Source organism: Bacillus rossius, chromosome 17 (assembly GCF_032445375.1).
Source record: "Bacillus rossius redtenbacheri isolate Brsri chromosome 17, Brsri_v3, whole genome shotgun sequence".
In the NCBI taxonomy this organism is placed as follows: domain Eukaryota; kingdom Metazoa; phylum Arthropoda; class Insecta; order Phasmatodea; family Bacillidae; genus Bacillus; species Bacillus rossius.
Window position 1 is genome coordinate 26334198 of NC_086344.1, and position 26161 is coordinate 26360358.

At 42.9% G+C, this 26161-nt stretch overlaps 1 long non-coding RNA gene across 1 annotated transcript in view; it reads right to left on the reverse strand.

Annotated features, from left to right (window-relative positions):
• LOC134540980 (uncharacterized) overlaps positions 1-23855 on the reverse strand; it is a 152340-nt gene extending 128485 nt beyond the window's left edge. The window contains exon 1 of the long non-coding RNA XR_010076534.1: positions 23700-23855. This is a non-coding gene — a long non-coding RNA (uncharacterized LOC134540980). The remainder of the gene's footprint in view (positions 1-23699) is intronic.
• Between the last annotated feature and the right edge of the window lie 2306 nt (positions 23856-26161).

Consider the following 26161-nt stretch of genomic DNA (forward strand, 5'->3'; position numbering starts at 1 on the left):
TGATTGGGCCACAGTTTATCTGGATGACACTTGGCCAATGAAGAACCTTAAACAAAAGAAGTATCGAATCACTAGCGTCCCAGTTAACAGGTGTCACGAGTCAGTAACCAATGAGCAGGTGTAATTTTCCCGCGTGCATAGTGGATCATGAGTATATCCTACAGGTAATAGATATCGCGAATTTTTCCGGTCTCTACCTATAACTAGAAACCGGAAAAATCATTTCGTAAATAAACTTCTGCCATTGGTTCGCTTTTGGTCCGGAGAACGTTGGGTCCAGTTACAGACGCTCAGATCAAAGATGTATCGAATCACGAGTCACCCAGTAGAGACGCCTCACGAGTCAGCAGCCAATGAACAGGCGACGTTTTCGCCCGGGTGTGCAGAGAGGATCGTGGAGTCTATCCTGGAGGTCACTAAAACCCCGAGAATTTTTTTCCAGTCCTTGTGTACAACGACCAGTGTGACTCCTCAGCAATGGCACACGTCGACGAGATTATTTTTTAAAATCAATATTCCCCATCGCGAGAAAACGTTCAAAAGGAGGCGATGATTTGTTCCCCGTGTTTAGTTTACCGAGCCCGAACGAGTTGTTTTTTTCTCTTTTTTTTTTCCAGCGCTCCAGTCGTTTTCATGAATGAGGAAATACGTTCGCCCGTGTTTTTTTTTTCGTTTTTTTTTCTCGAAGTGAGGTCGTCGCCAGGCTTACCAACGACTGGACGACAGAGACGAATGACTCATGCGCACGGAGGCCTCATGACTCATGCATGATCGGGAAGACGGACGCACGAAAAACTCCTTGTCCGATGGCGGATGGAGATAGTGGTTCTGTTACGTACGATCGTTTTTCTTCAACTTCCTAGCCAATCCCAACTCCCAACCACTGCTTCTTTTTTTTTTTTTTTTTTAAGTGGCGCATGCAGTAATATTTTCGGTTGTGAAGAGGGGGGGGGGATGTGAGCGGGTCTTTCAGTACTTGCCAGTGAAGTGTTAACTTCTATGCTCGATAACTAGAGACCGGAAAAATTCGCGGGTTCAGGATAGACTCTAATATCCTCTACACATTCGGGCAAATGCCAACTGTTCATTGGCCGCTGACTTGTGAGTCGTGTCCACTGGTGTGGCCTGTGATTCGTCACTTCTATGAGTGAGGATCTCTAATTGGTAGAGACCGGAAAAATTCGCGGGTTCGATGACCTCCAATAGACACTCCAATATCCTCTACACACTCGGGCAAATGCCAACTGTTCATTGGCCGCTGACTTGTGAGTCGTGTCCACTGGGTGGCCTGTGATTCGACACTTCTATGAGCGAGGGTCTCTAATTGGCCCTCAGTCCTCCAGATTAACTGTGAACCAATGACAAGAAGAAGCACTAAGGTATAATTATTTGAATTTTAGCATAACACGAAATGAACCCGCGAATTTTTCAGGTCTCTAATTATAAGGATTATTGTAATGCTTATTGGGCCACAATAATGCATTTCCTCCCAATTACAGCGCGACGTGCCTCGTACACAGAATAACAGGAACTGTGTTATATGTTTCCATAAACACGTCTTTCATACATTGCCATGTGCGTTTCATGTATTTAATAACATTAGTGAATGTGTATTTAAGACTTGTTTTAAATAAATCATTTAAAAAAATTACTTATAAACGAAGTATTATAATGAATTAAATAAAAACCAAAATACGAAATGCCCAGTTTCTTAAAGCAAAATCAATACTTAAATGTCTACTTGTAAGTAAAGGTTGGAGTTGGAAAATTTGCTATGCACTAGGATTTTATTCTAGTGTGAAATAAATTTTCTTTGCTGAACGCCTGTTAGACTGCAACGAGGTATACGCGCACCAGCGGTTTCTTCCTTGTGATTGGCGGCCGTCTGGGAGAGAAGTGGCTGCCTTGTTCGGCTGAGCCACTCAGGACGCATTTGCTTCCGCGACGAACTACTGTGATTGGTGTTTTAACAATCGTCATGTACCTGAAAGAAACTCGCCCAATCACGAAACGCAGACGATGCTACAGTGTTTTAACAATTTCAGCTTGCCTCGGAATCTTTTCGCGAAATTTGCATGGCCCTAGAATGTTCTAACGTAATCTTCACCATTGCAAGAATCGGCCAAGGAACGTCCCAACATGGCGTCCCATGTGCTTCCGAAGTGCGACCACCAGGGAGTCCCATGTCAGCGGCGCAGCTCGGGATAAAGTATTTCTGTCCGCAGCGATAAGTACGGTTCAAGCGTGCGGGCCTTTTATCGGCGATGACTTTCGTCCAGTCCAAGGTCAAGCGAGGTCAGCGGGGGTCCGCCGCACAGCCGCGGCCAGAGAGAGAGACCCCAACAGCCCGGCTCCCGTGTTGAAGGATCACGCAAGTCCGAGCCTCGTCAGGGGTGTGTGTGTGTCAGCGAGGCGGGATGATAAGCGCGACGCTCGCTGGTGCTTCTAGCGCGGTGTCTCCTCTGGACCTTTGAATATATATACTGTATAGAAGTCGCCAGCCCAGGTTAAAATTTCTAATACGGTTTTGAGGTAGTTGGTTAATTCACCGCCGCAATCGCCACCATCTCTAGGGCATCGACTTTTGGTGGTCCCTAGCGGACAAGTGTCGAACTCTTCAAACACCCCTTCCCCCAACGAACTTGAGCTGCAGTGAATGATAGGTGGGGGGTGCGGGGAATGACAGCGGGCGACAGTGCTGCGCTCTAACGTGTAAACAACAACTAAGACAATACAGGGCGTTACGGCAGCGCACTGCAGCGCACCCAAGCTGCTCATCATACGCTTCTGAAAAACGTAGAGTAAATCCTATCCACTCGCGACTTCTATACAGTATATATATTCAAAGTCTGGACTGACGCGCAGTCTTCTCGTCGTCACAGGATAACTGTGAAATTTGAGCGGTGACCGTAACATTATATTGCGGAGAAATTAAGATAAAGGTGCAATGCAAGTCCCTTAAGTGCTTTCAAGAATCTGTACCGGTTGTTTTACGCCTAAATTTTACTCTGAAAACATGCGTTTTAGCCATTTTTAACTCTTATGAAACTACATTTTAAAAACTTAATCCGAAATCAAAAGTATGTACTTTTCGGCTCTCAGCGAACTCTTAAATTCTTTTCGTGAACAGACTTCACTCGGATATCTCGAGTTGTTTTGAAATCGCGTTGTTTTTCCCTGGAGCTCTGCGCACCGTGTGTGTGCCCGGGTGGGCGGGGGCCTTAACATCGCAGCGCTGCCTGAACGTGGATCACAGACGGCCGTCTCGCCTCGCCGCCGGAACCGCTAACGTCCCCCTGATTCCGTAGACTTGAAACACGTGTACATGCATCAGCTTCGCTTTGCTGACTTGATGTAAGCTTTTGGACATACGCCATTGCTAGAGACCGGAAAAATTCGCAGGTTCAATGACCTCCAGGATAGACTCCAATATCCTCTACACACTCGGGGCAAATGCCAACTGTTCATTGGCTGCTGACTTGTGAGTCGTCTCGACTGGGCGGGCCTGTGATTCGACACTTCTATGAGTGAGGGTCTCTAATTGGCCCTCATTACTCCAGATTAACATTGAACCAATGACAGAAGCAGCACTAAGGTATAATTTTTTTGAATTTTAGCATAACACGAAATGAACCCGCGAATTTTTCAGGTCTTTAGCCATTGCTAAGCACATGTATGTCTGTAGAAGAAAACTACAAAAAACCAAAATACAAAAAACACAAATTAAGCAAAAATTCCTGTTGTCAACAGGATATATACACCACATAATATTCCATAACAGGAATATGGTCAACAAAGAAAGAAAAACAAAGAAAATGGACTAAGAGAACGGGAAAAAAAACCACAAATGATGAATTGAACCCCAAAAATTCAGCACAACAGTTGAAACGAGACAAAACACAACAAAACGAAAAGACGAAACAAACACAATAGTTTTCCAAAAACAGAAACAAGCCAGCACAACAGTTTAAACGAGACAAAAACACGACAAAACGAAAAGAAACAAACACAATAGTTTTCCAAAACAGAAACAAGCGACGTTTCGGGAACTGCTATCTGCTGCCGTCCTCAGGCAGAGACAGACGCACATGGTACGAAAACACAGGTGCGACTGAGTAGGGGGCGCTTTGCTGTTTCCGCCATTGGTTCACTTTCGGTCCTGGAGGACTGCGGTCCGATTTGAGACCTCTCAATTGAAGTATCGAATCACGAGTCACCCAGCAGAGACGCCTCACAACTCAGCAGCCAATGAACAGGCGACCCGAGCTTGCCCGAGTGTGCAGAGGTTAGTGGAGTCCATCCTGGAGGTCACTGAACCCTGGCCATGAGAGCATTCACGTATAGGCATGTTGAGTCTGGCCTGGACTGAGAAGAAAAAAAAATTCTCTGTACTTTTAAAATAAGATTCCTTTGGAAACCACTTGCCAAGAAACAGTCTGTGATACTGCGAGAAAGACATTGTATCGCCGTACAATACATGGCTATTTTTTTTAATGTATGAAATACGTTGTTTTTTTTTCCGGAGATAATACAGAGCATTTATTACGAAAATCGGGGCATAATTTTATATAATAATTTATGTTTCACTCAAGCACAATTTCATTTAAGTAACGGAATATATAAAATTAGTATTCAATAACCGGACTTTATTTTGTTTTAATACGCCTATTAACGTGCGCAGTTAATACTTAAAAAGGATATTCAATTAACGGTTTTACATAATAAACGACACGAAATCACGAATGCCCAGGGTTAGAATCCGAACCCGTATCCCTGCGAACACTGTATTGACTTGACGTCTAATAAATCGATGAACGCCGGCTGCACGCACGAAAAAGGATGACTCGTTGTCCCGTTACGCTCATTGTCCCTTTATGCACATTGTACGCTTGCGCCGCATCTATCTCTCTTCCACTCGATTGGAACATCCATCGATTTGACTTTTTCGAGGCACATTAAACTTGAAATTCGTTTCCTACTTTTCCTATCATCGTCCTATCCTTAACAGAATAACACAGATTGAAAGAAGTTAAATAGCAAACATTTATAAAAGTTATAGTTAAAATAATCTGTTCGTTAAAGAGGTAATAAACATATTTGAATTAATGAATGCAAATAAAAGTAAAATTATCAATTAAATTGTAGATTTAATTTCACTCCTTCTTTGTATCTATACAAAATAGTGATAATTCAATAAAAATTATTCAATTTTATTCATAAAAGTATGCAATCATTTCATCAGTGTTTTGTTATGACGTTGTCACGTTAAACTATCGTCCGCAACCCGACTTTACAGACAACCAATTTTTTTTTTTGTGGTGGTACAGTTGTTTTCGTGTCAACGCACAGACATCTGTAAGTACAGCGCAGACAGCGAAGGAACCACGGAAGCAGTAAGCGTGACGCAGGCGGAGACAGGGTTCCCCCCGGGTCCGGGAGAGCCGTAAGGGCGAGAGTCGCGCGGCGCGCACATCTGCCCCGCACGTGTGCCGCGGGACGAGGCGGCCATAAGGCGCCGCGCCGACTGCTCTCACAGTAAACACTTGCACGTGCTCCGGGGCCCTTGTCCGCGCTATCGGATTTCTGTCCCCAACCACGTCAGGTGGATCCACCTACCGTGGCCGTCACCATGGTGGGACTCCCAGACATTTTTTAAATATAGTTTTTCGTTTCATGGTCCATAAATAGGGACAGGAAAAATTCGCGGGTTCAATGACCTCTAGGACGAACTCTATAGTTCTACGTACACACTCGGTCAAATGTCACCCTCTCATTGGCTGCTGTCTTGTGAAGGTGTCCCAATGTAGCAGCATGTGCTTCGATATAGCTAGGGCACCTGTATTTCGCGAATACATTTCGTGTCAAGGTATTTCACAAAATACTGTAGCTTTTCTCCTGTGGTTATTGGCTGAGGTCGGTGAGAGGTGTCGTCCCGCTCTTGACGGGGCCAATGAGAATGTGGTCGCCGTACTGCTGCACCCTCACAATTTGCCATGACTAGAGACCCGAAAAATTCGCGGGTTCAATGACCTCCAGGATAGACTCCAATAGCCTCTACACACTCGGGAAAATGCCAACTGTTCATTGGCTGCTGACTTGTGAGTCGTCTCGACTGGGTGGCCTGTGATTCGACACTTCTATGGGCAAGGGTCTCTAATTGGTCCTCAGTCCTCCAGATTAACTGTGAACCAATGGCAGAAGCAGCACTAAGGTATAATTATTTGAATTTTAGCATAACACGAAATGAACCCGCGAATTTTTCAGGTCTCTAGCCATGACTCTTAGAAAAAGCTACAGTGTTTTGTGAAATACCTTGACATGAAATGAAATCGCGAAATACAGGTGTCCCTAGATATAGCTTCGGTTGAGTGTTTCTCACTGGCCCAGAGTAATCCAGGTGAGCTGTGAGCCAATAGCAGAGGCAGCACTGAAGTATAACTATATGAATTTTAAGCTGTCGTGAAATGAATCCGCGCATTTTTCCGGTCTCTATCAATAAACCATCGTCAAATCAAAAGTTATCCATTTTTTTTAAGGAAACGATAACTGCTTTAATTTTACACGAATCAATTCCAAACTGATACTTAAAATACAGTAATGGAGAAAAAAAATCGGTCGAGTTCGTGAATGGGCAAAGTCAGACCAAAAGGGTGGACATGGTTAAGGTTTACTGAAAATGGAAAAACCGTTTAGTTATTGGAAGCCTTATTTCTTCCGATATCACCCAAGCCACATCTATTGTAAAAAAAAAAAGTACGTAATCCCTTTCGACACTACCTACAGGCGTAGGTAGATGTTGAAGTACCTATAAGTAGGACCATGTCTGTTTTTGCGAAAAGATTTCGAGGCTAGCTGAACGTCAAAACAACATAGCATAGTCTGAGTTTCGTCTCTGTGCCAATTAAAAAGACCTTCAACAAAAGAAGTATCGAATCACGAGCATACCAGTTTGCAGGTGTCAAGAGTTAGGGCAGATTAAATTTGCTCGAGTGCATACAGGATCATGAAGTCTATCCTATAGGTCACTGAAACCGTTAATTTTTACGGTCTTTACATCCAACCGAACGCTAACTGGGGCACCAGCCAACGAAAACTTTGGAATAACTTGCAATGCCTTATGTTTGTGGTTAAGCACCAGAACGCGGGGTTTTCCAGGTTGTACGCATAAGAAGAGACAGGAAAAATTCGCGGTTTCATTTCGCGATAGGCTGGAATCCAAATTGCGTTTAACCTTTTTGCTGCTTCCATAGTGGACCGCAGTTTACCTGAATGACTCTTGAGCCAATGAAAAACCCTTAACGAAAGAAGTATCGAATCACGAGCATTCCAATTAACAGGTCTCACGAGTGAATAGCCAATGAGCAGGTGCAATTTTCCCGAGTACATATAGGATCTTGTAGTCTATCCTAGAGGTCTTTGAACAGCGAATTTTTCCAGTCCCTACGCATAAATCAATGTTTAGGGACTGGAAAAATTCGCGGATTAATTCCAAAGAAACTTGAAATTAAACTATTTGATAGCTTGGCTTCTGGGTTGTAGCCGCGTCCTTGGCGAATAATTCACCGACGTTTCGGTCGACATTGCATTCGCCAGCATCCGGGATCAGTTACCTACTGTATGTACCTACATACAGAGTTGTTTTCGTGTAAATGTAGCAAACACACAAATATCTGCTCCGTTTACAAAAAAAAATACAGCGTGTGGGCAGTGGTGTGACGTCACCGCCAGTTGCCCCTGGAGGCCAGATCTGTGGGCCCCACTGTGGGGGGGGGAGGAGGGGAGGGGATAAAGGAGCCCACATGTCGCAATTAACGCCGCCGGATTAAATGAGACGTGTTCTGCGACGGTCGAGATGGGGGTCACAGAACAGGGCGAGCGTACAGAAGCGAACATCAAGGCGTTCGCGGGTGACCGGTTGGAGACCGCCGAAAATTCGCGAATCCCTATCCGCGGCGGGCTAGGATCCAAGTGCCTGCACCGTTTGTTGTTTCACTTTTGGTCCGGAGGACTGACTGTAGGGTCAATTAGAGGACCCCTCAGTCGAAGAAGTATCGAATCACGAGTCACCCAGTAGACGCCTCACGAGTCAGCAGCCAATGAACAGGCGACGTTTGCCCGAGCGTGCAGAGGATCTTGGAGTCTATCCTGGAGGTCACTGAACTCGTGAAATTTTTCCACCCCCACTTACACGTACCTGCCCCCCCCCCCTTCCTACCTTTTCCTTTATGCTCATAGCTAGGGCCATGCAGATTCCGCGAAAAGATTTTGAGACTAGATGATAGTTAAAACACTGTAGCTTAGCCTGTGTTTCGTGATTGGGTGAGTTTCTCCAAGGTACAACTCGATTGTAACAACACCAATCACAGTGATTCAGAGCGGAAGTAAACACATCCTGAGTGGCTCGGTCAAATAAGGCAACGACTTCTCTCGCAGACGGCCGCCAATTACAAGGAAGAAACCCGAGGCGCGGGTATAACTTGTTGCAGTCGAATAAGTGTTCAGATCTTTTCGCGAAAAATGCCTGCCCCTACTCATAGCTATAGGTAGAGATCGGATGGATATGATAGACTCCAAGATCCTCTATGCACTCGGACAAATCACGCCTGCTCATTGGCTCCTAACTCGTGACTACTATTAACCAGAATGCTTTTTTGATTAGATACTTCTAACGTTGAGGATTATTCATTGGCTCAGAGTCCTTCAGACAACCAGTGGTCCAATCACTGAAGCAGCAAAAAGTTAAACACATTTGGATTCTAGCCTATCGCGAAATGAAAACGCGAATTTTTACGGTCTCTAGCTATAGGGCCGATGTGGTTTTCCGCGTGTCTTAAAACACTGCAGTGTCGACTGTGTTTCGTGATTGGTCGAGTTTATTTCGGAACAACGAAGTCACGTTTTTTTCCCCCCCGAAAGCAAACGCATCCCTAGAGACCTGCAAAATTCGCGGATTCATTGACCTCTAGGATAGACTCCACAGTCCTTTAAATACTCGCGGAAATGACACCTGTTCATTGGCTACTGACGCGTGAGACGTCTCAACTAGGCTGTCAGTAATTCGGCACTTTCTTGTTTTAGTGTTTCCCATTGGCTCACAGTACCCCGGATAAAATGTGGGCCAATCGCAGAAGCGGTACGAAGGTATAGTTGTTTTGATGCTAGCCTATCGCGAAATGAATCCGCGAATTTTGCATGTCTCTACGGCATCCCAAATATCACTAGGCCAAATCAGGAAGTGACCTCTATTGCAGACGGCCGCCAGTCACAAGTAAGAAACCGATGTCGCGGCCATATCTCCCTGCAGTCTAACAATAACCGTTCAGATATTTCGCGAAAATTACCTGACCCTATATTTAGATATACCTATACATAGAGACCTGAAGAATTCGCGGGTTCATTTCGTGTTATGCTAAAATTCAAATAATTATACCTTAGTGCTGCTTCTGTCATTGGTTCACTGTTAATCTGGAGGACTGAGGGCCAATTAGAGACCTTCACTCATTGAAGTGTCGAATCACAGGCCCACACAGTCGAGACGATTCACAAGTCAGCAGCGAATGAACAGTTGGCATTCGCCAGTGTGTGTAGAGGATATTGGAGTCTATCCTGGAGGTAATTGAACCCGCGAATTTTTCCGGTCTCTACCTATACAGAATGAGTCTGCATTCGACCTATAAACTTCGACTGCAGATTTACCACGACAAAATAAGTTGCAAACATCTATAAGACTTATGGTCTTAAGTGATTTCCAAGGATGATGTACGCCTTTGAATTTGCAGCTGAGCAGCATTCTTTAAATATAAAAATAAAGACAGTTTTTAAATATAGAACACTAAGAATCCGAATTATATTTTAATGAACCAAGTTCTACAACCACAGCTAATTTTTTTTCTTCTGCTGTATCAAAATGTATTTTCATTGAAATAATTCGGTGTAATGACGTGTCACAAAATATATGTGGAAAACTAAAATGTCAACCCCAGTTTTTTCAATGAAATTATTTTGCTACAGCCACAAAATTTGCAGTCCTCGGTGTCCCCCGCCTACCTGGGCACACACGCGGTGCGCAGAGCTTCAGGAAAAACAACGCGATTTAAAAACTACTCAAGATATCCGAGTGGGGTCTGCTTACGGAAAGTATTTATGAGTTCGCTGAGGGCCGAAAAGTACTTCTGATTTCGGATAAAGTTTTTAAACTGTATTTTTTGAAGAGTAAAAATGTCTAAAACACATGTTTTCAGAGTAACTTTTAGGCGTAAAACAACCAGTGCAGATTTTTGAAAGCACTTAAAGGACTTGAGTTACACCTTTATCTTCATTTCTCTGCCGTATAATGTTAGGGTCACCGCTCAAATTTCACAGTTATCCTGTGACGACGAGAAGACTACGCGCCAGTCCAGAGGAGACACCGCGCTAGAAGCACCAGCGAGCGTCGCGCTTATCCTCCCGCCTCACTGACACACACACACACACACACACACCTGACGAGGCGGGCTCCTTAAATACGGTCTCTATTATTTACATGATTTTTTTTTCGGATCTAACTTCTAAAGCGTCGCACTCTTGGTTGCGCTGTGAGGAGTCGTCTCCACGATCCACCCGATTTTTCTTTCCTAACCTAAATTAAAACTAAGTGCGTTGGGGAGGGTTCCGGGTTAGGGAGGGAGACTAAGTGCGTCTCAGGCCGAAGCCCATAAGCTCTAATCACGCAGGGTGTAAGCCATGCAGGGAGAGGATCGCATGCATAATGTGCTAGGAGGGGGATTGGCCAACCATGGCAGCGATTAGCGCCATGATTAACTCTCCTTAATGACTATACTGGACTAAAACTAGATAAATTGAGCCCAGGTAAAACCTGCATATACACAGGGAAAACCCTGCGCTCTGACATGCGGGATGCAAAATTTCATGCATTAATGTCAAGCAGGAGGCTTACGGGAAAACAGAAGGATGGAACTGGAAGAAGAGTTGTGGACAGAGTAGAAAAGAGTCTACCATGCGGGGGGTTTGGGGGCTTGGACATTGCTGTCCGCATTGGTTTGGGCTTTGAATATATATACTGTATAGAAGTCGCGAGTGGATAGGATTTACTCTACGTTTTTCAGAAGCGTATGATGAGCAGCTTGGGAACTTCACCGCTGCAGGGCGCTGCCGTAACGCCCTGTATCGTCTTAGTTGTTATTTAGACGTTAGAGCGCAGCACTGTCGCCCGCTGTCATTCCCCGCACCACCCACCCATCATTCACTGCAGCTCAAGGTCGTTCAACAGGAGGGGGAAGGGGTGTTTGAAGAGTTCGACACTTGTACGCTGGGGACCACCACCAAGTCGATGCCCTAGCGATGGTGGCGATTGCGGCGGTGAATTAACCAACTACCTCAAAACCGTATTAGAAATTTTAACCTGGGCTGGCGACTTCTATACAGTATATATATTCAAAGGTTTGGGTGGCACTGGTTGTTTCGGGGGCGACTTTAGTCGTTTCCCGCCAGGCTGCCAGCCAGCCCGATCCACCCTGACGCCCGAGTAGACGGGTTGACGGGTGAGATCCCTCTGGGGCGGAAGTGCAGATAAGCTCCGCCCCCCTTGCAGGATGCGCTCCGCCAGCAAAAGGCAGCACTTGGCAGTTGGCCTCTCGGGTCAAGACCGCTGCGTACCGCGGGGAGAGGGGATGTTAATTCGTCAATTGGAGGCTCTGCCCCTCCCCTCCTCATCCTCCTCCTCCACCCCCCCCCCCTCCCTGCTGCAGGAGAATGACTCACTACAGCAGGGCTGCCAACACTCGTTAATCTGAAAACCCCCATTCCGGAACTCCCCACCATTATTCATGGATAGGGGCAGACAGTTTGCACGGAAAAAGAAAAATAAATATATGTGAATTAGTCTTTCAGTTCTCGCCAGAGATGCGTACACTCTAAAAAAAAATTTGTACTTTTACAAGGGAAATTCTTGGAAACCATGTTGCCAAGGATATTTCTTGCAAAACTACAAGGCAGAGCCTTGCAAAATCGCACATGGTACAAAGCTCTGCCTTGTAGTTTTACAAGTAATATCCTTGGCAACAGGGTTTCCAAGGATTTTCCTTGTAAAATATACAAAAATTTCTTTCAGTGTAATATCTAATAGATAGGGACCGGAAAAATTCGCGGATTCAATGACATCTAGGATGAACTTTATAGTTCTACGTACACTCGGTCAAATGTCGCCTTCTCGTTGGCTGCTGTCTTGTGAAGGTGTCCCAATAAAGCGGCCTGTGATTCGACACAGCTTCGGTTGAGTGTTTCTCATCGGCCCAGAGTCGTCCAGGTGCGTTGTGAGCCAATAGAAGAGGCAGCAAGGAGGTATAACTATATGAATTTTAGGCTGTCGTGAAATGAATCCGCGACTTTTTCCGGTCTCTACTAATAGATACTGAAAATTCGCGCTAGTTAAAAATGCAAACCTTCACACTCTCGCAATGTGTTCACGATTGGACCGCAGTTAACTTGAACACGCCGCTCCACTTAATAGCACTTCAAAACCGATTGCCACCTTTTGTTCCATCCTGTACCTTGAGGACCCATGAATGATCCGTTTACTTTTAAGGGGGCGTCCATTAATTACGTGAGGCGTTTAAAAGGGGGGAGCGGGTTGAGACGATTCTCACCCAATCTCACGTGGTGAAGAAAAAAAAAAAGGGGGGGGGGGGGTGATCTCGGCAAATATCACGAATTTTTTCCCCACAAGAAACAGAGTAAAATTGCGAAATTAAGTAAAACATGTTTCTTCGCTAAAATAGTACCTAAAACCTACACAACAATATTTATCGCGGTCGTGCGAACGCCACAAAGTCACTCCTAAAACCACACATGAGTCCCCGTGGACTGAATTAAATGAGCAAATATTCTTTTACGAATTTTAGTAGGCCCTATGTAAGTATTTTACTGTTCGAATTTCTCACTGTGATTCTAGACTACGTTCTTTCTTAAATACACTAGTCTTAAATAAAAATAATTCAGCAAATTATGATTTTTTAATCCAACGCAATTAAGTACAGATTAAAGTATGGATTTTGAAAAAAAATCTCACGTGAGATTAGGGAAGGGGAGATGTCGTAAAATCGCCAAGATCGCCTCACGTAATTGATGGACATTCCCTGATACGTTCCCGCGTCATTGCGAACGCTAAGCGTCCTTAGACGCTTCCCCTCCCCCCCCCCCCCTTCACGGGAACAACTCATATGGAGGATGATAAGCGCGACGCTCGCTAGTGCTTCTAGTGCGGTGTCGCCTCTAAGCGCAAGGCTCTGAACTGGCGCGCAGTCTTCTAGTCGTCACAGGATAACTGTGAAATTTTATCGGTGATCGTAACATTATATGGCTGAGAAATGAAGATAAAGGTGTAACACAAGTCCCTTAAGTGCTTTCAAGAATCTGTACTGGTTGTTTAACACCTAAAAATTACTCTGAAAACATGGGTTTTAGCCATTTTAACTCTTCTAAAAACACAGTTTAAAAACTTAATCCGAAATAAAAAAAAGTACTTTTCGGCCCTCGGCGAACTCTTAAATGCTTTTCGTCAGCAGACCCCACTCGGGTATCTATAGCAGTTTGGAAATCGCGCTGTTTTTCCTGAAGCTCTGTGCACCGTGTGTGTGCCCGAGTAGGCGGAGCCCCTAACAGGGTGTTGGTATTTCGTCAGGGCGTCGGGGGGGGGGGGGGGGAGGGGGGGCCTCCCAAACGGAGGCACGGCGTCGTCAGCTAGCGACGAGGTCACGACCTGCCCGTAATTCTCGGAAAGAAGAACGGGCAGCGGAAAAAAAAAAAGTATGAGTCACGTCGCGAAAACCCTTCGCAGACGCGCATGCGCGCTCCGTGTGCGAGAAAAAAAAAAAAAAAGAAGATATTTCGCAAGGAGACGCGTGTTCCGAAATACGTCGTAGGCCCCGACTACCGGGCAAACATACGGCGCGGCCGGCGTGTAAAGCTTCAGAAGAAACCACGCCCCATTTGGAAACTGTTGAAGATATCAGAGTGGTGTCGGTTAACGATGCGCTGTGGGAGATGAGTTGATCTGTTTCCGTATTTAGTTTTTAAACTGTATTTTTAGAATAGTGAAAATTGGCTAAAATGTGTTTATACAGAATTTTTTTTTAAGCTTTAAACACGCGGTTTTGGAAGCATTCCTAGGACTTACACCCGGTGTTTGGTCTTGAAAGCATTTCTAGAACTTACACCACAATTTTATCTTCTCTTTTTTTTTCCCCCACCATTTAACTTTACCTCACTACTCAAATCTTATAATTGTTCTATGCAGGACGAGAAGACACACACACACGGTGTTATGGTGTTCGGCGTTATTGTACGTTCGGCGTTGTGGTATTTCGGCGTTATGGTAACGACCCCTCCGGTACTAGCCTGGACAGCTAGCAGAGGTTGCATAGACCTCTACCGGACCACGGGTTCACTGATGGATGATTGACGGGTCCCAGCGTGGTGTGACAGATCGGGGAAGGCGCCAGCAGTGCTGATAAAGGCCAAGGGCCAAGAACACAGCCAACTGCCTGGTTAGCTGAGTGAGGCAGGGGGCCACGGTGGTGACTATGCTGGGATGGGTATCCCTAGCCTCTGGTCATAGCTGATGCTCTTAACACCTTTCCTGATCAAAAAAATGGGAAGCTATCCCCTATACAGTTCTGGCTTTATTTATCGGCTCTGGAATGTTTAAACACGGATCTGTAGGCTGACTGTCAAACTACCCTATAAGGTTGCAGATTTGGGAGGGGAGGTAGAGGATAATCCGGCCTTCGGGTTGGAAAACACTGTTTACTAAAAAAAAAAAAAAATTTAGAATGCGCTTAGGGTATCCGGGTGGTTCTGATTCCGTATTTAGTTTTTAAAAAATATTTTTAAGAGGGTGAAAAGGGCTAAAACGCGCGTTTTCAGATAAATTTTTGGACATGAAACGCCCTTTAAAGATTCTTGAAAACACCCATGGGCGTTTTTTTTTTCTGAGGCGGAACGATAAGTGCGACGCTCGCAGGTGTTTCTAGTACTGTATCACCTCTAAGCGCACTGCTGTGGTCGAGAACGCAATCTTTGCGTCGTGCATAGGACAACTATGACATTAGATGGCGGAGGAATTAATGAAATGGTGTTACGCAAGGCCCTTGGGTGCTTTCAAGAATCTTTACTGGGGATTTCATGTCTTAAAATTTATTCTGCAAAAACATAAGTTTCAAAACCACGTGGTTTCTTTTGAAGCTCTGCAGACTGTATGTGTGCCCAGGTAGGCGGGATCCTTTAGGCTATATAATTTCAATTAGCAGTTTTTTTTTTCTGAAGTCAAAATTTGACCGCTTATTATACTGCAACAAGGTTATGCCCTCGGCAGCGGGTTTCTTCCTTGTTCTTTAAACGTCGCATCTGTTGTCATTGGAAATCTTCTGTGTTCGTCAGTGCTATCGTCGTAGCGTTGTCCATAGTACTTGTTTATATCCATCGTTGTGTTCATATGTTTGCTGCGTTCTCCAGGTTTGTTTTCGGCTTGCTTTTTAATCTGTCTCATCGTTGTTAGCCCGCTGTGTTCGTCTGTGTTGTTATAATTATTTTTAATGACTAAGTTCCTATAGCGGGATTCTTGTGCTGTATAATATTTAGAGGTTTGACATTTTTTTGTCCGTGCTGTCATCGTGTTGTCCGTAATACTTGTTTAGTTTCATCGTTGATTTCGTTTGTCCGAAATCAGGTTATTCAGTCTTGTTTTCTGTGAATTTTTTATCTTTATATATATTTAATTTTTTTTTCGGTGTTTTTTTTTTACATGACCAACAGCGCAAAACTGCAATGTCGTATGTCCAAAAAAATAATGCATTAAATCATTTTCTTCCTTGTGTTCGACGACCGTCTGCAAGAGAAGCCATTTTGGCCGGGCCATTCAGCATGCGAGTAGCTGAGGTTCGTGACAACACAGTTGACATGCGCTTGAAAGAAGCTACACCCTCCAGTCACGGAAAAAGACAACACTGTACGCCTATACATAGAGCAAATATTAGGGACAGGAAAAATTCGCGTTTTCAATTACCTCTAGGATAGACTCCATGATCCTCTATGAACTTGTGCAGATTACACCTGCTGATTGGCTACTAACTCGAGACACGTGTTAACTGGGAAGCTTGTGATTCGATACTACTTTTGTCGAACGTTTTCCATTGGTCCAGAGTCCTTCAGATAAACTGTGGCCCAATCACTGAAGCAGCAAGGAAGGCAAATGTATTTGGATTCTACCCTATCGCGAAATGAACCCGCGAATTTTTCAGGTCTCTAGCAAATATTATTTCGCGGATTCATTTCAATCCCGGGTAGACTCGGCTTACCTGTACAAACAAAGACGGAACTAGCGGGGACAAAAAAGGGGCTTGTGCCCTGAGGGGGGGGGGGGGGAGAGGAGAAGCGTTAAACCGGCAGAGTAATTTTTACAATAGGTAAAATATTTACTAGAATATCGTAGTGTTAGAACACAAAAAAAAAAAACTATTTTGGAGGGCAGATGAGCTGAATTATTTGTATTGGAAGACGCAAACGTGTACTTATATCGTCAAATATTTTAAAACTGGCATTTTCCGCGTACTATCCGACTTGCGATGTATTAAAAACGAAACTACTGCAAAAATAAATCTATTTATTTACCAAAAAAAAAAAAATTGAATCAAAAACATTTGGAATAGTGGAATTAATATGTGGGGGCTATATGAGGTGTTGTCGGGAAAAGTTAAGGTTCGATTGGTTTGAAAAAAATGGGGGAGGGGCGGGGGAGGGTGAAGCGCATGATATGAGTTCTTGCCCCGGGTTGAAACTATCACTCTAAAAAAAATTTGTACTTTTACAAGGGAAATTCTTGGAAAACCTGTTGCCAAGGATATTTCTTGCAAAACTGCAAGGCAGAGCCTTGCAAAATCGCACATGGTACAAAGCTCTGCCTCGTAGATTAACAAGTAATATCCTTGGCAACAGGGTTTCCAAGGATTTTCCTTGTAAAATATACAACAATTTCTTTCAGTGTAGTCTAGTTACGTCCCTGTACACAAAAATCAAGTTGTTTTTTTTATGCTCATTGGTGGGGTTGCACTTGTTTGGGTGACCACGCCTTTTATCTGTTTTTAACTGGCGCAGGGAGTCGAGAGCACTGCAGCCCAATCAACGTGAAGCAGATTTGTACGTGTATCATTTCTATTTTTCTGCCTACGGAATCCGCGAAATAAACATGGCTCCAGCTATACAATGTTAGTTTTTTTTAACACGCATCAATTTATCTCGAAATATTTTTCGCAAAAATAATTGCCCCTAAGCAGTGGCGGGAACATGAAATTTTTTGGGGCTGGAAAAGGGGAGGGGGTGGATTTTGGAAAAAAAATAGAAAAATATTAAAATTTGAACACGTGTATTCAAAAAGACTTAAATTACTGTCGAGTCTGACATATAGGCTTGCAGTAGTAGCCGTAGACGACGAAAAAAATCTTCTCTCTTCGCTATGCTGTCTTCACTGATATTTTGCAGATTTGTTTAGTAAATTGTGGGCCGGGGGGGGGGGAAATTCTCATCCATATCCTCCCCCTTCTTTGCCCCTACGAATTTCACCGGAACGGACAGCGGCGAAATTCTTAGTGTGTTGAACGTTAGATAGAAACTGTTCTTCCCGACATGTGGCGAAAATAACATCACCCCGTTGTCGACGTGGATGTTTATTAGGCCCAGTCTTAAAAGTCATTTTCGTTTCTCATGTTCTCATCATTAGCTGGGGACCGGAAAAATTCGCGAATTCAATGACCTACAGGATAGACTCCAAGATCCTCCATGCACTCGGATAAATTTACATCTCCTCATTGGCTACTGACTCGTGACAACTATTAACTAGAATGCTTTCGATTCGATACTTCTTTCGTTGAGGATTATTCATTGGCTCTGATTCCTTCAGACAACCTGTGGTCCAATCACTGAAGCAGCAAAAGGTTAAACACATTAGGATTCTAGCCTATCGCGAAATTAAACCACGAATTTTTCCTGTCTCTACATATGGAGTTACATAAGAATAGACGCATATATTTATAACAACAATAATGAATCCTAAAAAAAAAAAGAATCCCATTTCTTTTAAAATCTATTAACACCCCCTTCGTAATATAAATGACGAGAAAATGAAATGAATTAAACGAGTGGCCTGCGAGACTGATTCTTAAGCTCCAATTCATTCATTCATTCGTCCATTCATTCATTCATCCATTCATTACGCGTGCAGTAGGGAGGCATGACTTCCGTTCGTTTCTCACGCCCGGCCTGGAGTCAGCGGTATAGATGCTGATGGAAGAGAGAGTGAGGGGGGGAGGGGAAGAGAGGAAACCACCCCGGATGGTTGAAACACCCACGGCATTCCGGCGAGGCTGTTGGGTCATGATGGGGGGGGGTGGGGGGGGGAGAGATGGTGGGGGTTAAGAGGCCGAAGCGCTGGAGAAATGTGTTCTCAATTGGCATGAGGGCGTACTGTGAGCCTCCCTGCCCCCTCCTCCCGCCGTCACCGACAGAAGTCTCTTGTTCGACGGACAGAGCAGCGGCCGCCCACAATGGCCTCGTTATTGCCGCCTCCTCGCGGGTCGCATGTCTCCGGGTCACGTGACCGCTCCGGCACCGGGGGCCTATGTGCACCAATTTTCTTTTTTCCTAACCTCCGCGGGGGAGACCAGCTGTGTGTTGACATAACAGGAGGCAGCGGAAATGTGCCATCGTGGAATAAAAAAATAAAAAATAAAAAACCAATTTCGCCCCCCCCCCCCCCCCCCCCCCCCAAATCCTAACTAAAACCTTTGAATATATATACTGTATAGAAGTCGCCAGCCCAGGTTAAAATTTCTAATACGGTTTTGAGGTAGTTGGTTTAATTCATCACCGCAATCGCCACCATCTCTAGGGCATCGACTTGTGGTGGTCCCTAGCGGACAAGTGTCGAACTCTTCAAACACCCCTTCCCGCACCCCCCCTCAAACACTAGTTGTCCTCCACCCACCCTCTGCCCCACCTCATCATCCCTACAGTTTTGTGACTGCACAAACTCCTGTTGAACGACCTTGAGCTGCAGTGAATGTTGGGTGGGGGGGTGCGGGGAATGACAGCGGGCGACAGTGCTGCGCTCTAACGTGCAAATAACAACCTAAGACGATACAGGGCGTTACGGCAGCGCCCTGCAGCGGTGAAGTTCCCAAGCTGCTCATCATACGCTCCTGAAAAACGTAGAGTAAATCTTATCCACTCGCGACTTCTATACAGTGTGTGTGTGTATATGTGTGTGTGTATATGTGTGTGTGTGTATATATATATATATATATATATATATATGTATGTATATATATATATATATATATATATAATTCAAAGCTAAAACTAAGTGTGTTTGTTTGGGAGTGGACCGGTATGGACTAGGTAAGACCCTTCTGAGTTTGTCTCAGACCGATGATTTTCAAGCTTCATTTTTTTTTTTTTTTTTTTTTTTTTTTTAGTTCTTTAAATGATCCGTGCAATGGGAAACATTGATCTGATACAAATTTCTTGGGCATAACGCCACTGCAGTTTTGCACATTTTTTTGTGATGGAAACACAATTCAAGCAAGCACTGAATCAGTCTTTCCGTGCCTTGACGACGGGGAAAAAGATGATGCCAGTTCCCGAAACGCGTCGCAACTTGTTTTTGTCATAAGGAAACCTACCGTGATCGTAGGTGTTGTCGTCTTTTGTGTTGTCCATAATATCTGCTCGTCTGCATGTGGTTGTGTTCGTATTTTTGACGCGTTGTCCCGGGTTTCGTTGTCTGCCTGAATTTAATGTTATTGTTGAAACTGTCTCGTCGTTGTTAGCCCAATCTGTTCATTCGTGCTGTTTCTATTTTTTTTTATAACTAAATTCCTTCCATAGAATTCTTGTGGTGTTTGATATTTAACTTTTATATGTGTTCATCTGTGCTGTCTTGTTGTCCACAATACCTGTTTAGGTACATCGTTCGGTTTAACTGTTTGAAATAGCTGATTTAGGCGTGTTCTATGTAGGCTTATGTTTTAATTTTAATTTCTTAATTGGTGGATCTTGAATTTTTTCTATGACAAGCAGTGCAAAACTACAATGGCTCTTAGATTCTCTCAACGGCCCAAGCAAAAGATGCTCCCCCCCCCCCCCTCCTTTACATCGTTAAGAAACTTGGGGGAAAAACTAACCAGCATGTAAAACTACCAACATTCCTCATACAATCCACGAGATTAGTATGAACAACAGTTTCAATCTCAGAGTGTTCAGAAAGTAGTTTACGAAATACGTTCGGTCGATGTCGCTGTAAACGTCCAGCAGTTTTCTCGGGTTACTTAAAAATAAACTACTTATAGAATAGCACTTTTGACGGCGTCTAGACGTAGTTTGGAAATACAAATCAACTTAAAAGGATGCATGGCCCAAAAAAAACCGACATTCAAACGCAAAAAAAAAAAAAACACAGCCTCAAGAAACTTTTCTTTAAAAGTAAAAGTAAAATTCTGTAAATTTTACATAATATAAATGGGTGAAATACATAAGAAATTCTGCTTCTGTACAAATGTGGTTGCATCATTTCAGTAACTGTTATCACTCAGAACTGGAACAGTGTGGAACAAGTTGCTCTAGATTACCTGTTTCGCCCACCGCTAGTTCGTGAGATCTGCATGCAATGTCTTGTAACGTCGCAAGTAGAGATACGGAAAATATCGCGCATTCGTTTAGTCGCAAGTTAGAGTTAAAACCTTCATGTTCGGACCGCAGTTATTTGGACAGACCTATCTAAGACCGTGAGCAGTGCCAATTAACAAGGATAAAAACGTTCTCACTAAGAAATAAACCAATGGGGAAGCAAACGAGGGCTAAGCACACATATAACTTTTGAATTCTACCCCGAGGTTAGAAGAATCGGCAAAATTTCCGGGTCTCTAGTCACTAGAGACCTGCAAAATTCGCGGATTCATTGACCTCTAGGATAGACTCCACAGTCCTTTAAATACTCGCGGAAATGACACCTGTTCATTGGCTACTGACGCGTGAGACGTCTCAACTAGGCTGTCCGTAATTCGGCACGTTCATGGTTTAGTGTTTCCCTTTGGCTTACAGTTCCCCGGATAAAATGTGGGCCAATCGCATAAGCGGTACGAAGGTATAGTTGTTTTGATGCTAGCCTATCGCGAAATGAATCCGCGAATTTTGCACGTCTCTACTAGTCACTAAACCTAGGGGGGTCGCTCCCTATCTCAGGTACCGCGAACATACATAGTAATTTTGGTACGCGTGCCCGAATTTGGGGTACGTGCGGCAGCACTGATGGGAAGGGTCGACGGTTGCTGCAGACGCACCTTGCGATCCGTCATGGCTGCACCGGACGGTGATTCGCCGCCAAGGTCGGCAGATTAGTCCTGATTGGCTGTGGTATTCTTCGCCCCGACAACCGTCCGCGCAATAGCAGCCCATCTCCCTGACTTCAGCGCGGCGGTCACAGAGTACTCGGGTTTGGCGAACAGCACTATTGATGTTTTGCTTTCTTTTAGGACAGATGCCTTTTCCACTCAACTGTTCAATCACTGCACTGAGGTAGCCGAACAGTATGGTTTCCAGCCAGCACAGTTACCAAGAAAAGGCAGAATACCACGAAAAATATAGATGGTGGTAGTAAAACTCCCTTTGAAACTGTGGAACAGTTTTACAAAATTACGATACATTTCCCTCTTCTTGACATTCTTGTCCAAGAAATGCGAGACCGGCTGGATGAAAACAATTTATATGTCCTAAATCACCTGAGTAACATTCTAGGTGAAAATAAAATTAACGCCTCTAGTGTAAATGTTGTTTGTAACTACTACAACCTATACAAGGAATGCCTCGTGGCAGAACTGCAGTGTTTTTATAAAATGGAAATTATTAAGAACAAGTGCATTGAAGAAAGAGTGGTTGCATCTGCATGTGTAGGAAATAATTTGAAACATATTTTTCCATTAATTTTCGAGTTGTTTAGTTTGTATCTTACCATACCTATGAACTCGGCTTCTTGTGAACGATCCTTTTCATGTTTGAGACGGTTAAAAACATGTTGCAGGAATTCTTTAGGACAAGAAAGGCTCTCTTCTTTGTCTCTGTTAGCCATTGAAAGAAACATAAAAATTTACATATCGGATGTGATTACTGCTTTTAATTCAAGTCGAAAGCTAAGATTACATTTTCAGTGAATGAGAAAAAGTAGAAAAACTTAACTGAAATAATTGTGTGTTATTTACAGTAAAATGACTACATTTTTTGTTACTTATGTTACTATACTATATTTTCTGTAAGAAAAAACCTTCGCATTAATAAGGCTACATATATTAGAATGGGAGTCAGTGTTGAAATCATGGTTATTTCATTGAGATAAAATCCCTCTTTTTTTCCCCCACAGTAACTTCTACATTAACGCGGCCGAAAACTGCTTAAATAGCACCATTTTGCACCTTGAATTCAAAATTTTTCCGGGGAATGCCACTGGCTACTTCATAATATGGTTTGCATTTCGATCACAAAAACTCATTTCATGTGTCTTGGCTGTCAAAATCGTAAAAAATTAGAGAATTAAAAAATGCCAGGTAAAATTAATTAATATTTTCTGAAAGAAATTCAAACCATTTCTTGAAGTAGCCAGTGGCATTGCAGTTAAACCTAAAACGTTTCAGTGCTGTAATAAATTAAATTCTTCTTATTTTTACAACCCAAAAACGTTAAAAATATAACTTTGGCAGCTAATTATGCAAATGTATGTATGCGCTGTATAAAATTTTCATTTCGTGAAAGTTAAACAATTGAAAAAGTCTAAAAGTTGTTCAGTGATTAATATAGGCCTAAATATAAAATCATGACCTGAAATGGGAGGCACCCCCTTAAGAGGTCTCTGAGCCAATGAGAAACCTTCAACAATAAAGTATAGAATCAGGAGCAACCAATACAGGTATCCTAAGTGAGCAGGGAATTTCCCCAGATACGTACTAAAGTATTGTGAAGTCTGTCTTGGAGGTTATATAACACACGACATTCTTCCAATCATTATCATTTTCACACGGGCGCATATATATTATATTATAGCCCATGTGTTAATTCCCTGAAATGGTCGGACACCGTCTATCGTGTTTAACAGATCGTTTTCTTTTTTTTCCTCTGCCAATAAGCATGCGAAAATACATAAAGCTTTAATAAGAAAACTATAAAAGTTGGATCAAACAAACTTTAAATAATATGTTAGCCCTGTGTCATTTACGACATATTTACTGTACACCTTGTTACTGAAATTCAACCACTGCCAGTGGGAAATCAAACTAGCTTCCAAATCAAAATCGATAAAAACATCGAAAGCCAGATCAAGTGACGCAAAATAGAATGTTTTGTTCCAGTACATTACATAAACAATTTCAAATAGGTACGGTATAGTATATAAACACAAAGTGGGTTGCAATTGCAGTTAAATTTGTTTTATAGTCTGTTTGCAACAACAGTCTAATCATGTACGGTATACAGCATTTGAAAACAATATTAACGAAACAAATTCAAAACAAATTGGCAAAAAAAACTGGCGGCTAAAAGAACTGGAAAAGCATGTATCAAACAGTACTTGTATAAATTAACTGTAGTAATGCTTTGCAAAATCCTACCTTCATATTTCTTCAAAGTTGATAATAAAAATACATACGCGTTTGACGTTTTAAAGTATAAAACACTTTGCCTAGGTACTCTTTTGCAGTCTTGCAATAGGTGACTTTGAGCGGCAAATGTAGAAGATATTGTACAAATGCTACATCAGCACCATCTAGCGGCGGCGGGAGAAACTAGAACGCGGAATGCTACGCGTCACGTGATCGTTCGCCGCGACAGGAAGGACAAATAATTGAAATTACCACTTGTGAAGACGACCGTTGCAGCCGCGCGGGCGACGAGAGGGTTCACGAGATAATCGCGCCGGGATTGGACAGTGCCAACAATAGTTTGATTACAGCTGAGGATAGAGGCTGATTGTCGCCTGATTGTCGTCGCTTCAGCTTGTATGTGAGTCCGTGAGCTGGCGGCGAACGCACAGTCTACGTCATTATTCTCCTAGGTTGGGTTTGTAAACTTCGCGAGAAACACAAGAGCGCAAGGACGTTAAACGCAACAAAACTACGGTCGTTTAAAAAACAAGCTAGTCGCAAGATATCACCAACCGTTCAACTTAAAACTGTAGCAAATTTTTTTCCCCCCTTCATCTGGTTTTTTTTCACGAATTATGTTTATGACGAAAACGTGTGAAATTCTTAATAATCTGATTTGAAAGCGCAAGTTGCTTTCAGTGTGCACGAGTTAAATAAAAGTGATACGTGTAATAAAAAGAAAACCTATCCTTCTATACACACTATAGGCAAGCATCATTAAGAATTGAAAGTTGGCCGATATTTGCGTTGCGTTTTTGTGTCGTACATAATTAACAAACGGATGTTTGAAAAGAAAAAGTCGTATTTTAACTTTTTGCGTTTCTAGCGTATAGTTGATAAACCCAGCACGTCATTTTTTTTTCCTTTCAACATTAAATTGTTTCTAAGGTGTGTGCAGTATTTTACTCGTCTCCTTAATCGATTGGTTAATTGCCAGTTTAGATTACGGTAATGTTCAAGTCATCGTCCATCTATATGTACAGCCTAGCGTACAATGAATTATGCAGTTGTAAACCACGACATTAAATATGTCAGAGTTTGGCCTTACAATATTGACAACTTCATGGTCCCTAATACAAAGCTTCAGTACTTTACACTGTTAGAAATTACAGTAAATCTACGAAAACGAAAAATTAATCTGAGATAAACGAAGAGTTTTTCGTTATCTCTTATAACTAGATCGTAGAAACTACGCCTGATTTCAACTTCCAAATTCAGTGATTGTTTGCAGGTGGCGTGATTTACGGAAGGACGAAGGTATCGTGCTATCTCGCTTTCGAGAAATAAAACGAATGAATAATATTTCGAAAGAAAAAAAAAAGTAATTAGAGAAACACATTCTACCCCAAAATGTTTTCCATATTGCCATATTTCTGTATTGAACTTGTCTATACTATTCTCAACCAGTAAACATGCTGAAGATTTTTGTTTCTGATTTGTTAACATTTGAAAAATACGCAGTGGTACTCAAACAAAAACCTTTAATAACTGTTTTAACTTTTTCCTCGATATTGTTTCCGCTGAGAAAGGTGTGATCTGACCCAGAGCACTTGACCCTATTTGTAACGCGCGAATTTTTTTTTTCTTCTCTTGCGTGGAACAAAAATGTATATTTTCTTGCTTTTCACAACATATTTAATTTGTTGACTTACTAAAAATTTAGTGACATCTGCGAAATAAACGTGGCTCTAGTTATGTACCTAGAGAACAAACTTTGTACTTACACAATGTAGCTTTGACTAAGCTTCTTACAGTACAGCAATATTGTTACGAGTTAGAAAAACCAGAAATTAGAGAAAGTTACAGATGGAGCATAAACACAGTTTGTACTGTAGGGCCGCGACGTCTTGGCGTGTCGTTTTGCGGGGAAGCGGGGAAGAGTAAATGAGAGGGGAAGCAGCTGCGCGCGCACATCAGCCGCTATGCGATTCATAGCAAAAACATCAGGCGCCACGCTCTCAGTCTGAAGTGAGCAATGGAGCCTGACGCAGGACGTTCAAGATACAATAAAGTAATACATAGTGGGGAAAGGGGAATTATAAGTAGTGTAATCCAGTGTTGTAATGAAGAAGCTTCCAACAAATGTCTGCTAGTTCCTCTTGCAAAAGCAACCGAAAGAGCTGTGCGATACACACGTATAAGCCAAAGATCAGTTTCGCGCATCCGAAAACACAACTGAGAGACGCCAAATAAAAAACAAACAAACCAGGCAATAAAAGATAATTATAACTTTAAATAATAATACTTACATTATAAGTTTTTCAACGCATTCCCCGTATTTTCACCCGCGGTTTGTTTGTTTTGCATTTGGCAATTTTCCAGACTTTCTGCACCGCTTGTTAGAATATTTGTTAGCTACAAGTGTAGCCGATATTGCTACCCGAGGATGGTTTGCTAGAAATATGGTTTTCGGCCTCCTCAAAATGACT